The sequence below is a fragment of the Myxine glutinosa genome, chromosome 13 (assembly GCF_964187855.1).
Source record: "Myxine glutinosa chromosome 13, kmMyxGlut1.1, whole genome shotgun sequence".
NCBI classification, from domain to species: Eukaryota; Metazoa; Chordata; class Myxini; order Myxiniformes; family Myxinidae; genus Myxine; species Myxine glutinosa.
Window position 1 is genome coordinate 22,098,866 of NC_136273.1, and position 16,694 is coordinate 22,115,559.

The following is a 16,694-nucleotide window of genomic DNA, read 5'->3' on the forward strand; positions in this document are numbered from 1 at the left end:
ACCAGATCAAATTTGGAAACTTTATACTCATAAGAGAAAAGATGAGGCCTAAAATCACTCTCCTTTTCCTGTTTTGTCCATACATTTGTGTTATATATTGTGCATATGTGTGTGTTGTGTGTTTCAGCTTACATTTTTAAGGCTTTGTTGGAACACCCTGTACAAATACCATTGCCTACAGCCTCAATACTGTGCAAGTTCATTATGATTGGTCAGATTTCTATTATGTTGAGGTCCTTTTATTTATTAAGTACCTCTGCCACCAAAGGTGGATGGAGGTTATGTTTTCACCCATGTTTTTTACTTGCGGAAATCTAAGATTTTTCAAGTATATTGGTTGGTCGTGTGTGTTATTCTGTCTGTTTGTCAATCGACTACAGGTCACAATTTTAAACCGATATTTACGAAACTTCACGAAATGATAGACTTGGTCATAAGCAAGAGCCGTATTGATTTTGAAGTCAAAAGATCAACCTAACTGTGTTAATTTTCTAAAATCTTCAATTTTCATCCGATTGACTTGAAATTTGAACAGAATTTGCACATCAGATCACACAATTCAACCACCAATTATTCTCGAGGTCAACGTAGGCTAAGAGGTCAACACAGGTCAAAGGTCAACAACATATTTTATGGACTTCACAAGTATCGTGCTATGCACAACATATTTCGTGTTTGTTTGTTTGTTTTTGAGCAGGATATCTCAAGAGGTTATGGCCGGATTTGGACAAAACTTGGTGGACAGGTTGGGTGTGTGACAAGGAAGTAATGATTCCATTTTGGTGAAGATCCAGATATGGGAATTGGTAAAGTGATTCTTCACTATTGAGAGATAGGGCCGAAAATGATATAGCACGGTAGGCATTTAAAAAATTTGTGGACCAGTTATGACAAAACTTGGTGGAAGGTACGACGGGCTTGGGACGGGAATACGACGGGCTTGGAAGGTGACAAGAACAAGCCGATTAGATTTTGGTTCAGATCCGGCCTATCAGTGGGATACAAAACGTAAACTGTTTAGCCTGGCGGAGGTATGCTCTCTACAGAGTGCCGTTCTTCAGAGTGCCGAACCAAGCTGTTCCTGTAACTAGTGAATTTTAATTCTGTTATAAATTTTGATCTTCTCATTTACAGAACATTTCCTTCTTGTGGTTCCTTACCTGTTTAATTCCTACCCTATTTTTTAGTTGATCTCCTCCTCAGGATAAGACAGTTGGCTACTTGCCATGTAGTTACAATCGTATTTGTTGCATTATGCTTGTTGCAACAGCTACAGAGGATGTGTCCCTGAGAATGTAAACTTTGAGATGGATAATTGTATTACTTTATTTCAACATTTTAAACTTTACCCTCTGTTTTCTATTTTTTTCCTCTTAGGCTCTTCCTTTTTGTGCAAAAGACATTTACTCTACGAGATGCAAGTACCCAGCGAAGCCCAAGACTCAACCATATCAGTGAGTCAAACAAATATTCAACAAGCTGATAACCACTGGTTGAGAAAAACTTCTATCTCGACTCCTTCCTTACACTTTTGTAATTATATTTAAAGAGCTCGGAGTTGGATTCTGATAAGAGATTTCATGACTTGGGATTCAGATCCGGACTCAATATTTGGAACTTGGACTCATCTACATCCCTGTTCGATCGACTGGCCTGCAAATTAATTAAACTTCTCAATTTGTTCTTCTGCTGCGAGTGTGTGCGTGAAAGTGTCACTAGGGGGTGCCAGTTCTCAACTCTGTTCACTCTCCGACTCCTTTCCTCAAAATATAGCTCGGACATTTTCCTATGTATGGCGCAAGGTGAAAATGTTTATCATCGAATAATAAATATTGGGCATGGTCCATCTGGATGCATGATCATCTTAGTTTTTCTTATTTTTCTTTCGGCTTCTCCCATTTTTACTTGTGGTTGCTACACATTCATTCATTCATTCATTCATTTCGGTTTATTGAAATAATTATACACTGGACAAGGCAGTTCGAAGACTGAAATTTGTCAAGTTTACAATAATAAAAGTATTTCATAAAACTTACAAATGTATATAAAAATAATAATAATCATATAAAATGACATTAATAAATTTAATAAATATAAAATGACATTAATCAAAATATCAAAATAAGTATATTGAATAAATAAACATGCATAATCAAACAACAATAAAAAATATAACAAATTCTACCAACAAAATAACCTAAAATAGCAGAAAACTTAAGAAGATCAACAAACATATTGTTACAGACGTGGCTTGGATGTTATTTACCGAGCGGTTTTATGGTATGACCACGTCTGCACAAGTTACCCCGATTGCACCCGGGGTTGACTAATCGCGCTATGCTAGACCAATGAAGGAAAAAGAAGACACACGGCTGGAATTAATACGACACGACACCAGGGATACGGTTCTCAAAGGTTGTTATTACAATAATGCGGAAGGTTTAGATTACAGGGACAAGAGGGAAACATAGGAAGGTGGGCACTTAAACACACTTATATTAACCCCAACGGACGACAGATAAACGGGACAAGGCTCACTCACACGGGGTTTGATTGCAACGAAAGCGGGTAGCGATCGCTCCAGGTGCACCTGGAGCTCAGGGCAGGATAACGTACGGTCCAGTTTAAGAGATGCGGTGGAGGTATTGCAGCGCTCGAGGGGTGGCGACTTCTCTCTCCAGGCTGGGGGCGCATCTGACGTCACATCCGGCGCGGGGCCGCGTATATCCGGCGGGGAGTGACACGCCCTCGGCTCGTTAGCTCCGCCTCGTGGAATCGGCACGTTGCTTCTCATTGGGTGCGTGCGGGGGGTTTACCAGGCTCCGCCCTTGACGAGGAGCTGACAAGGCGCCCCTTCGTGGTAACCCCGTGGAGCGCATGGTCTGGAGCTAATCGAGCCGGTGTGAGGACGCATCCTCCCCCGCTCCGCCGCCATCTCCTCTGTTGTTGTTGTAATTGTTGTTGTAGTTGTTGTTATTGTTGTTGTTTGGGGAAGAAGATGGGAGGAGGTATGGGAAAGGTCCTAAACTCACTACTGGTGCCATATAATCACATTCTGGTGCAACGAAGAGTCATAATTAATGGAAACGAGGCCTTAACTGACATAGATTAAGAATAACTAGGAAGATGTCCGAAAGTTGTCTACGTGTGGTGCGGTGGACCTGGGCACGACATTTAATGGGGGAATAAGGGGAAGGTCGGCTCTACTGATTGTTATTTACATGCAATGGGACTAGGGAATGGGGGACTGGGGAAAGTTGGGGAGTATTGGAGAAAATAGGGGAATATTTACAAGCGGATATGGAGGCCAAATTCCATATTCGCAACATTGCACCCTTCTCTACCCTCGGGGCGTCCCGACCCGATAAATTTTTACCTACTTTAGTGTGGCACGCAATGTAGTTCCCTCTACTATTAACTCTACCCTGAGTGCGACAGTTTTACAGATATTCACAAATGAGTAAATATGTCCCCCTGCGACGTTGCACCCTTCTCCTCACAGAAACACACCCACAGGATAACCGAATCCGGAAAGAATTCTCAAACTAAACATACAGCCGGTAGGGAGCATTATTTACAAGACTATGCTGCTATTTACACTACGATCCAGGACCTGTTTTTTTTGGAGGAACACATGCAGATGTTATGCATAGAGAGAGCGCGCTTGCCAGCATCGATACACCAACCCACGAGTGCTCTGTGGCCGACGGCCTTTAATAACGTGCAGAGCACCCTTCCCGAGCATCAAAAGCACCACCCCACCACCAATCGGTGCAGTCACCATTGTTCATTGGAATAAAAATAAATTCGACAACCCCTAACCCTGCAGGTGTCTCTTGCTCTTCTTGTGGTGCACTTGGTGTTAATTAACAGTGGTTCACCTTTATGGCATAGGTGCCACGTTGACCCATAGGTCCTTCCACGGGTGGTGCTTGGCCGCAAACGAACTGCGGTCCATTGTGGGTGGCCACAAACATTGCGGTCCATATGGTGTATCGATCCAGGCAGCGAACAGCGAAAGTGCAGGCCCACAACTGCGCAGCCAGCACCTCTCTCTCCTCTCTCTCTACCCCAAAGCCAGATCCTCGGAGGTGGGAGACAAAAGAAGAAACAAGTGAGTAAGGTGGTAAGGGCGCAAAAGTGCACGCAATGTAAGGTGATGCACACTGGGGGCACATGGGAACCAGGTGAGACAGGTACGTTCCTATCGTACGCCCCCCCCCCCACCAGGTAACCTACATGGCCCCTCCCTTACCCCTTACTGTATCCACAAAACACAACACTACCCATAAACATCTACTTTACAAATCAACAAACATCCCTACTGTCTTCCCCGTTCCTCCCATAAACCAAATTCGTCTTCTCTCCCTCCTAACCAATCAAATTTGCCATTTTCAACTCTCATCAAAATTTGCCATCTCCAACTCAACATCATAATTTGCCATTACCAATTCATCATCAGTCCCTCCTAGGGAGGGAGAGATGGAATCACCCCAATGTCTCATCCACGTCGTGATGCGTCTCACAAATCCACACAGCGATTCATCTCCTGCAACAAAACAAAGAAAACACAGGTGTGGAGTCATCATCATCACCACAGGTAAGTGGCTGCGTATGGTGCGACAGGTTCATCAATCCTAACTATTTCCTAAATGACTTTAACAACTTTACACTACCCGGGGTCTTTCTCCGGCCAAACCATTGGCCCTCTTACACTATGGGTTCTAAAAACCAATTCCCATTGGCCAGACTGTGGTGCTTTTCAATTTGAGGTCTCACTCCCCCGATTCATCTCCCGGTGCCCTCGCACAATTTCTGGGCTGTGGCGTGTACCTCTCCCAGTGGGTCTACCCACCTGCACACCTCCACCACTGCAGTTGCCTCCGAGCTTACCTGCTCCTTACCCTAACCTAACTACCTGGGGAAGGCCCTCTGGCACTCTCCCCACTCGGTGCCCTCTCTGGCACTGGGCTGCCCGATCCACACCCGGGATCCTCAGGCACCCACTCACAACTACCGGCTCCCAGAGCCCACCTGCGGCCTCACCTGGCCGACATCCTCACAGTGGTGGAGTGCCCAACCAACTACACACACTAACAGGCTACACGCCCCGCCATTTCCACAACACTAATGCACCCATTCACAACACCATTCTGCAACCGCACCACAAATGCCAATATCCAACCACAACTTACCTATACCCTCTACCTAACACTTACACTACCCGCCCCGGGTATTCGTGAAAGGGGTCCACTCTTCCCCCATCCACACCTTCGCACCATGCACACCACTCCGTACCACTTACTCCAACTCTCTCCACACACCTGTACTTGCACACCTGTGCTCTCACACTTGGTGCCACCTGCACCCTTCTCTCCCCAAGCGCATTCGCGCTGATCCACACACTCACTACTCATACACTGCTCCACACACCTGTCCAGTTGCACACCTGTGCAATCACACCTGTTCAATTCTCACACACACGGCATCATCTCAGCTAACTACTCCCTTCTGAAACTTGCGCTTCCCAGTCGTCCCTTTAACTATTGCGCTCCCTCGTCATTATAATCCACACTAATCTACCTGCGTCCCCACTACAGGTATCAGTCACTAACTAACCTTAACGTTACCTACTGTCATCTTCTCTAGATCCCTACACACAATATCCTAACCCACCCGGGCTAGTTTTCACTGCCATACACCCCATAAGCTATTGCTCCTTTGCCCCCCCACATGGGAAAGGTGGCAGGGATGCCACCCTCTCCCACCGGGCCTATCGCTCCTCAATCCCCCAGTCCTCTGGCACTAATAAGCCCCCCTTATTCAGAGGTACTGGGTCCCGCCTCGGCATCTAAAGCCGAGGCGATCCACGGGGGCGCCTGCTCGCCGGTGTAAGGTCTTATCCGGTCGGCGTGGACGATCCGAGGGAGGGCTCGTGGCCCCATTTTGATCTTAAAGACCACGTCACAGATTTGCGACAGGACGACTCCTGGGCCTTGCCAGGGGGAGGTGAGTTTTGGGCACCTTCCCTTCCGCCTCCGGGGATTAAAGAACCAAATCTTCATCCCCGGAGCGTATTGACTCCCCTGGCTCCGGTCGTCGTACCTGCGCTTCATCTTTTCCCCCGCCAGATGGAGTTGGCGGCGGGCGAAGGCATGGACTAGCTCCATGCCTTCCTCTAGGTGACGTGCGTACCCCTCCCTCGGCGGGTTAACCACTGTGTCTGGCACGGGACCGCATAGCAAGTCGGCGGGAGCCCGTAACTCCCGCCCATACATAAGCAACGCTGGACTGCATGCGGTGGCCCCGTGCTGGCTGGTTCGGTAGGCCATGAGCAAGTAAGGGAGATGTTCGTCCCAGTCATCCTGACGGGTGGTGGTGAACAGTGCCAGTTGTTGGATTAGAGTTCGATTGAATCTTTCCACCATCCCGTCAGATTGAGGTCTTAAAGGCGTTGTTCTGGTTTTCCGAATTGACAGGAGACTGCACACATCCTTTAGCAATTTGCTCTCAAAATTTCGTCCCTGGTCGGTGTGCAACTCCTGTGGAATCCCATGCCGGCACACAAATCCTTCCACGAAGGCCTGCGCTACCACCCCTGCTTCTTGGTTGGGGAGGGCGTAGGCCTCCGGCCACTTGGTGAAATAGTCCATTACAACGAGGATATACTTATTACCTTGGCGGGTGCGGGGCAGCGGTCCTAGAATATCCATAGCCACCCGCTCAAGGGGGGCCCCCACCTGATGTAATTGAAGGGGGGCCCTCATCCTCCGTGCTGGTCCCTTTTTGGCAGAACAGGCGTCGCATCTCCGACACCAGTCCTGTATGTCGCGCCCCATATTCACCCAATAGAACCTCCGGCGGACCCGAGATATTGTCTTTGTCCTGCCCAAATGGCCGCCGGAGCGGGTACCATGCACCTGTTGCAATATGACGTTCTTGAATTTGTCAGGGACTATCACCAGCCAGGAAGTTCGATCAGAGGGAACCTCCACCCACTTGCGATACAAGATGTTGCCTTTCAATTCCAGGGTCTGCCACTGAGCCCAATATGCCTTTGTTTGTGCCCCGAGGGGGGTGACCTCTTCCCCCTTTGGTCTTTGCCCCAATTTGACCCATTGGAACACCGGCCCCAGAACAGGATCCTCCTGCTGGGCCGTGCTCCAAGCCAACTCTCCAAATTCCTCGTCCGCGGTTAGTGGCAAAATTGGCCCTCTCACCCGGGTTGCCCGGACGACGAGAATCGGGGCGGAATCGCCCAATTGCTCCCTCTCCTCGTGTCTCGCACAAAATTTACAGTTTTCCCCCAGACAAGGACGCCGAGAGAGTGCGTCCGCATTACCATGGGCCTTCCCGGCCCTATGGGCCACATCAAAATCGTACTGCTGCAACTTTTCCAACCACCTTGCAATTTGGCCCTCCGGTTCCTTGAACCGAAGGAGCCATTGCAAGGAGGAATGGTCAGTTCTAACCAAAAATTTCCGCCCGTACAAGTACGGGTGGAAATGGTTCATGGCAGCCAGCATAGCCAATAACTCTTTGCGAGTGACGCAATAATTTCTCTCGGGCCTACTCAAGGCCCGACTATAATAACCAATCACTCTCTCCACGCCCTCCTGTGTCTGAGACAAAACTGCGCCCAATCCTTCCTGGCTCGCATCCGTGTCCAGGGTAAATGTCCCGTCACTAGTGGGGTAAGCTAGAAGGGGTGCGGATGTTAGACACCCCTTCAATTTTTGGAAGGCCTCGTGGCACTCCCGTGTCCAATTAAATCGCGTCCCCTTCTCCGTAAGCCGGTGGAGGGGACGGGCCAACTCCGCAAATTTCGCCACAAAGCGCCGGTAGTAGGAGCAGAGTCCCAAAAATCCCCGCACCTCTTTGATGGTACGTGGTGCGGGCCACTCCTCTACCGCTTTAATTTTGTCTGGGTCTGTTTTTACCCCCTCGCGGCCAATCACGTGACCTAGATAGGCCACCTCTCTTGCAAACAAAGTGCACTTACTCGGGTTCAGCTTCAACCCTGCCTGTCTGAGGCACCCGAACACCTGGTCCAAATTAGCTAGTGCCTGGGGGAACGTTTGGGCATGTACCAGGACGTCATCCAGGTACACCAGGCATGATTGCCATGGCATGCCGCCTAGTACATGCTCCATCAATCTCTCAAAGGTGGCGGGGGCGTTACACAAACCAAACGGCATCACAGTAAACTGATACAGTCCCTTACCTGTGGAAAATGCCGTTTTCTCCTTCCCTGCCCTATCCATCTCCACCTGCCAATACCCACTCTTGAGGTCCAAAGTTGTGAACCAATTTGAGCCCGCAACGGCATCGAGGGTGTCATCAATCCTTGGCAGGGGATATGAGTCCTTGAGTGTCACGTTGTTTAGCTGGCGATAGTCCACGCAGAACCGCGTGGTCCCATCCTTCTTTTTGACCAGCACAACAGGTGACATCCAAGGACTTCCCGAGGGCTCGATCACACCTGCGTCGAGCATTTTTGCAACCTGCTCGTCAGCTTCCGCCCTCTTGCTCCAAGGGAGCCGTCGGGCGGCCTGACGAATAGGCCGGGCCTCACCGGTGTGGATCTGATGTTTCACCAGGCCCGTACGTCCAATATCCTCGGTGGACAGGGAGAAGAGGTCCAAATGGGACCCAACCAGTTTGTGTAAGGCCTCCCTCTGGGTACCTCCCAACTCTACGCTACTACGATTTACCATCTCGCAAATGGGATCGGGCCAATTCCTACTTGTTATTGAAGGCTCCCCCCGGGGTCGGCTCGGCTGGACGTTCTCGCCCCTCACTGTCGCGACTTCCTCAACTGGGGTGCAGCCAGCTACCCTCGTGCCCCTTACTATAGTGCGTGGTTCTGTACTCACATTTACTACTCGGACGGCCACTACCGGTCCGTCCGTTTTTACAAGGGTGCGGCCCACGATTAAACCCGGTATGGACTGCGCTGCCACCGGTTCGACCAGGCCGCAGGACTCCTGCCATGTTGGGCGAGCTGCCCACCGGGCCGGCACTATCGCCTCGGCCCTTGGGGGGATGGTCACGGCCTCGGAAGCCTCCAGCTCCGCTCTCTCGGCCGTGCTCACTCCCCCTAACGGCAGCTCTTCTACTCCCACCTGCAGGATCCCCCGGCACAAGTCGATTTTACAACCGCTGGCAGTCAACAGGTCCAACCCTATTAAACATGGGTCGCACACCTCCGCCACCCAAACATCTATCTCCCTCCTTACCGACCCTAACTTGAGGGTCACAGAACCACGCCCTATGATCGGGGCCGTTACCCCGGTAGCAAGCTGCAAACTATAATTTTGCAGGCGCTGGATCTTATCCCAGCCACCTGCGCTCGAATCAAGGACCACAGGGCTGATGATCGTGGCGCTAGCTCCTGTGTCCACTACGGCGTCTACCCCCACGCCGGCAATTTTGCATCTAATTGTCAGGCTACCGGTTCCAATTTGGCCACAATAAATGACCTGTCGCGTCAATGAGGGCTCTCCTCCATCCTCTGCTGCCGAACACCGCCCTACGTGCCCGACACCTTCTAGTTTCCCGGGGTCTGGCGGGGGGGTGTCTGGGGTCGGCTAACCCGCTCCCCCCTGGGCGGAGTTGAGGACCTCAACTGCCGGGGATCATCCCGGCGCGCGTTTCGACAGTGCCGCGCCAGGTGACCCAGGCGGTTGCAGGTATAGCACCTCACCTGATAAGGTGCTTGCCTCCGGAATTCCAAATTCCCCCCCCTGTAGGTCCGAATTGGATTACCCGCTCGTGGTCCACCGCGGGCCACCTCCGTGGCCGCCTGCCATGGTCCAGGTCCCGCCAGGCGCTGGTCCACCAGCCTCCGGACCATGCCCGCCAGGTCAGGACCCACGTCGGGGGCGGGTCCCCTAAGGGGTCCGCCCTCCATCGGGGGTCCCACCTGGCGGACCGCCATTGCGAGACGCTCGCCCCCTCGGGCCAGGGGCCTCGCTGCTTCCCAACGGGCCGCAGCGTCAGCCGCCTGGCTCAGAGTCTGCGGGCGCCACATGGCGAGCTGTTGCCGGAGCTCAATATCCGGGAGGGCCTGGATAAAATGGTCCAGCGCCAGGCTTTCCCGGGAATCCGCTGCCATGCTAGCATGTGCGATCCCCACTGCGCGGCGAATGTCGTGGGCAAGTTCCCCGATGGCTTCCTGGGGCTTGCGTTTTCGCAGCGCGAGCTGAGCTTTAACAAGCTCGCTCTGCTGTTCTATGCCGAATCGATTAATTAGGGCGTCGCGGAGGGCTGGCAGGGTGAGAGCACCCGCTGGTAATGCCGTCAGCACCTCCGCCGCCGCGCCGCGCAATGCGGCCACCAGGTGTACTCCACCTTCGTCCTCACCCCAACCGTTGCCCTTACACACACAGTCGAACTGCGCCAGGTACGCGCGTAGATCACTCTTGCCGTCATACGGCGCGAGTGGGACCTTGTGGGACCACCTTGTATGTGAGTCGTTGCCCGCCTGCCGGACCCCGTGCGTCACCCCTTGCGGGGTCAGCGCGGGGCCGAACCGGCCGGGCCCCCACAGTACACTACCCCCAAGGGGCTCTCGTGCCTCCCCGGTCCCTCCAACAACTACCCCTGTTGGTGTCGATGCATGGGTCACACCTCCGCAACCCGCTACCCATTCCATACCACCACCACCACAACCTTGCTCACCCACACCTCGCACCTCTCGTTCCATACCCTCCGGACCAGCCATACACCTCACTCTTGGCCTCTCACGAACATCCGGGTCTATCTCGACCCCCAAGCTTATTAAATCACCTGGCGCATCATACGCACGACCATATTGGTCACCACTTACACCGGGTCCTCTTTCTCTTCGCTTCTCCTCCATCACCTGCGAATCCCTCATCCGGTTAATGAGCACATCATCACGATCCGAACACAGACTCTGGACCAATTCTTTTACCTCCTCTTTTATCTCTTTCTTATCCTCTCTCCGTCGCTTTTTAATTTCGCTCACCCCTTCTTCCACTTCTTCTAATTTTTGCTTCATCTCCTTCATCTCTTCGTGCGCCCCTTTAAGTTCTTCCTCTAACTCCACTTTATTTTTTTCTATGTGCTCCCGCACCTCCCGCTCTTTAACCTCCATTACCTCTACCACCTTGTCCATTTTCCTCGTCAGGTCCTCATGTACCGTCTGACACTCTTTTTTAATTACCCCTACGTCCTTTTTCATCTCCTTCTGTGTCGATTTTAAACCCTCTATTACCGCTGTGTTCTTCTTTACCTGGTCCCCCAACTCCTTTTGTCCCACTGTCAGTTGTTCTACTCCCAGCGTCAACTCCTCTATACCACCTTGCAATTTTACAGTCCCCTTTCTCACCTCTTTCTCCATGCGCTCCTTACAGTGCCTCACCTCCTCGCGCACTCCTCCGACCTCCTCACTCACTCCTCTTCTGATCTCCTCTCCCATCACTTGCATCTCCTGCCCAGATGCCACCCTCATCTGCTCCATTTCCTCCCTGTGAGCATCCAGTTTGGTTTCTACCCCCATTCTGACCCCCTCTATCTGCTGCTCCATTTGTTTAACTTCCCTTTCCGCTTGGTCCCTCATGTCCCTCAATTTGCCTTCCATACTGTTTTCTAACCCCTCTAACCCATTTTTCACTCCCTCTATCTGATTCTCTTGAGCGGCCATTCTGTTTTCTACCCCCGTTAACCCCTCCTGTATTTCCCCTAATCTATCGTCTAATTTCCCAAATTTCATGTCTAATCCCTTAAAATTATTGTCTAATCCCTTAAAATTATTGTCTAATCCCTCACTGGTACCCCTCGCTTCGTCCCTCATTACCCCCATTTGGCCCTCTAATCGCCCACTATTAACCCTCATTTGCTCACTCTGAGCATCCATCCGGTTCCCCATTACCCCCAATTGCTCACTCTGAGCATCCATCCGGCCCTCCAATCGCTCACTATTCTGGGCCATAAGGGCCTTCATTTGTATAAAAAAAAGTTCCAATCTTCCCAGCGGCGCTACTTCGGTCGCGGGCACGGTGACCAGCGAGGCGCCATTTTGCGCGCCCGCTTCTTCGTGCGTGACGGCGCTATTTTGCGAACCTGCCGCCCTCACTGCTTCGCTCTCCTCCTGTCCCTCATTTTGGTCCTGGATCGACCCTACCTCACTCTCCTTTACCGGACCCCAGCTGTCTTGATCCGCCATAGCGCGACTTTCAAAATTCGGTTTTTATTTTTTATTTTCGTAAAACAAATTGAAATTTCGCCGTTATAATTTCGCGCGGGAAACGCGCTCCGAATCGATTTTCCCTCCCAAAATTTGGGCCTAACTAATTTAGTCCCGGGTTCGAATTCCACTCCTCGACACCAATTGTTACAGACGTGGCTTGGATGTTATTTACCGAGCGGTTTTATGGTATGACCACGTCTGCACAAGTTACCCCGATTGCACCCGGGGTTGACTAATCGCGCTATGCTAGACCAATGAAGGAAAAAGAAGACACACGGCTGGAATTAATACGACACGACACCAGGGATACGGTTCTCAAAGGTTGTTATTACAATAATGCGGAAGGTTTAGATTACAGGGACAAGAGGGAAACATAGGAAGGTGGGCACTTAAACACACTTATATTAACCCCAACGGACGACAGATAAACGGGACAAGGCTCACTCACACGGGGTTTGATTGCAACGAAAGCGGGTAGCGATCGCTCCAGGTGCACCTGGAGCTCAGGGCAGGATCACGTACGGTCCAGTTTAAGAGATGCGGTGGAGGTATTGCAGCGCTCGAGGGGTGGCGACTTCTCTCTCCAGGCTGGGGGCGCATCTGACGTCACATCCGGCGCGGGGCCGCGTATATCCGGCGGGGAGTGACACGCCCTCGGCTCGTTAGCTCCGCCTCGTGGAATCGGCACGTTGCTTCTCATTGGGTGCGTGCGGGGGGTTTACCAGGCTCCGCCCTTGACGAGGAGCTGACAAGGCGCCCCTTCGTGGTAACCCCGTGGAGCGCATGGTCTGGAGCTAATCGAGCCGGTGTGAGGACGCATCCTCCCCCGCTCCGCCGCCATCTCCTCTGTTGTTGTTGTAATTGTTGTTGTAGTTGTTGTTATTGTTGTTGTTTGGGGAAGAAGATGGGAGGAGGTATGGGAAAGGTCCTAAACTCACTACTGGTGCCATATAATCACATTCTGGTGCAACGAAGAGTCATAATTAATGGAAACGAGGCCTTAACTGACATAGATTAAGAATAACTAGGAAGATGTCCGAAAGTTGTCTACGTGTGGTGCGGTGGACCTGGGCACGACATTTAATGGGGGAATAAGGGGAAGGTCGGCTCTACTGATTGTTATTTACATGCAATGGGACTAGGGAATGGGGGACTGGGGAAAGTTGGGGAGTATTGGAGAAAATAGGGGAATATTTACAAGCGGATATGGAGGCCAAATTCCATATTCGCAACAATATTTATGCACGTAATTGATTTCATTCACCTACACAACAGAATTAATCATTTCAATCAAAAAAGGAATTGTTGAATTCTTGTATCTCTGAGTCTTACAACGAGCTTGGATGTTTGTGCACTCAACTCACATGGACATTATATTAAGAACCAAGATCATGGTTCATGTTTTCTAGTACATCATTCTAATTCACGAAGATATTTCCGACGGTTGAGTTTCAGTTGATTGAGACTCAATTAGAATGGAGGTCCCTAGTCCTAATAATCCTAATGAAGGTGCCAACTTGATGACAGCAAATTATTTTTCTTTGTTGGAACTCCATTAACCCCTTCCTCTGTGATGTTATTTATTTGAGCAATGACATTTAGGCGTATGCAAATCAGATGCACATTGTAGGTATTCCTCACTATTGGGAATAGGGTATCCCATGTCTTTTGATTGAATAGTGAACGTTCAAAATGAATCCTGACAACACAGCCAACTCCTCGTAATGTTCCTCTTGTTTAGGCCATAGTATGAGGCCAAAGGATACCCTCGTCTTTCTCTACGAGTCTGTTTTATTACTTGCAAAATCGAAGATCTTTCAAGTATATTGGTTGGTCTTGTGCATTATTCTTTCTGTTTGTTTGTTTGTCTGTCTGTCTGTCAATTGCCTACAGGTCACAATTTTAAACGGATCTTCACGAAACTTCACTAGATGAGTTGGTCAGAAGGAAGAGGCTTATTGATTTTGAGGTCAATCCTGTCATCTTCAGGTTAAATGTTTAAAATTGTCATTTTTCATCCGATTGACTTGAAACTTGAACAACATTTGCATAATGAGTCACTAAATTGGGAAACCAACTATTTTGAGGTCAGAATTTCAAAGGTCAACTCAAGGTCAAACTTCTAAAATCATCCATTTTCAGCTGAAAAATCATCAAAAACAACGTTTTTTGCACAACAAATAGTAATAAATTATTGAAGTAATCAACACCACTTACATTAATGTGAATTACAAGAAACCACAATAAAAGTTTCAAATTAATGAATATATGAAATTTGTTTTCATCAGCTTGTTCCCTTGCTTGAAAGTTTGAGTGGCTTCAGAATGGTGCCAAGGAAGCAACTTTCAACAGAACAGTATGTGAAGATCCATACTCTGAGAAGAAGGGCACAAAATGAAGAAAATAGCAGAAATGCTGAAGATCTACAACGGCGGGATCCGGGAGAGGCTCTGTGGCTGTCTGGAGTGGTATCTCAGCTTTTGGTGTATGAAAACCTGTTAAATCAATGGGTGCTAGCATTGAGAAGTACAAGCAGGGACTGCATCACCATGCAGTTATCTTGTGGAAATCATTTAATTAGAAGAGGATTCCTTTTTCCAACAAGACAATGATCCAAAACACATTGCCAATAAAACACAGTAAAACAGTATTTGGAGAACAAGGTTACAGCTGATGTGCACTGAGTGTTATAACAGCCACCACGTGGTTGATCACGTGGACTGTGCTTGTACCCACGCCTCCTTGCACATGAACCAACGTCTTCCTTCAACTATACGAAGGTTTGAAATCCTGCCTAAACTCAACGCATATAATATGCTTTAATTACTACACAATGGGAAGGGAGCTAATCTTTACATTTAATAAGAAATAACTGACTACTGCAGGCTACATGTTGTCGTGTAATTAAATAGAGAGGGTGCGTTCTTTATTGCAAAACCACAACAATATATGTATATATATATATCTATATATATATCTATATATATCTATATATATCTATATATATTTATATATATATATATATCTATATATATTTATATATATATATATATATATATATATATATATATATATATATATATATATATATATATATATATATATATATATATATATATATATATACACACACACTAGCTTGGCTCGGCTCGCTACGCTCACCTCACCACGCGTCGTTACAGAGGAACGGGCTTGTTTTAGCTGAGGATAATGACTGTATCTGAGTTACTGTGTTGTCATGATTTACACCAATCATAATACAAACAATTATTTTGCGTAAATTTATTTGTAGTGTTTGTGATATTACATTTAAATAAGCAACTTCGGTTGAAGATTTAGATTGAAAAATAAAAACAATTAAAACAAGCGTTACGCCTAGGTTCCCCGTCGGTGAAGTGATGTGAGTTGACAAAGTGGAAGATGCAAGGTGGCCATCTTGGATTTTGACGCGACGACACAATTTTCAATAGCGTTTTTCCGTATACGTAGATACACCTACACACCAGATTAGAAGTTAGTAGTTTGTTTATTTTTCAAGATATTTCGCTCACAAGGTTCAGACATATATATGGTGATGGCCATCTTGGATTTTGACGTGGTGACCTAATTTTCAATAGCGTTCTTCCTTATCCCTAGATACACCCACTCATCAGATTAGAAGTTGGTACTTCGCTTATTTTTCAAGATATTCTGCTCACAAGGTTCAGACACATGGCGTCAGACATACATGGCGGCGGCCATCTTGGATTTTGACGTGGGTTGCACCCACACACCAAATTAGAATTCGGTCCTTTGTTTACGCACGCTGCACGCCCGCACGCACGCATGCACGCACGGACGCAGGGGAAAACCATAGTCCCCCTTTCGCTCCACGGTGCAAAGGGGACAAAAAGAACCGCTCAGCACATACATCCGGTGTACCTCACCACCAGGTAACTAAAAACACCTCACCACCACGTGATTCAAAACACCTCACCACCACGTAATTCAAAACACCTCACCACCATGTTATTAAAAACACTCACAACCACGGAAACGAAAGTTTGAGGGAGTAGTTCAGTGACAACGCAGACACTGCCCAGATATGTAGATATATAGATAGATGACTGTACTTGAGTTCCAATCACAATACAAACAATTATTTTGCACAAATGTTTTTGTAATATATGTGATATTACATTTCATAAACAATTGAAGTTGAAGATTTAAGTTGAAAATGTTTTTTTTTTTTTTTTTTTTCAATTAAAATGCCCTTAGGACGTACACACAGGAGAGATAGGTGCATACCAGAAGTTTGGTACGATTTCACAAAAGTTTGAGGGAGTAGTTCAGTGCCAGTGACAACACAACACGGGCACTGCACAGATTTATATACATATATATATCTGGGCTATATGGCAGAGTGGCCAGACGGAAGCCAAACAGTTCAATCTTGGTTTCATCAGACCACAGAATCTTGTTTCTCACAGTCTGAGAG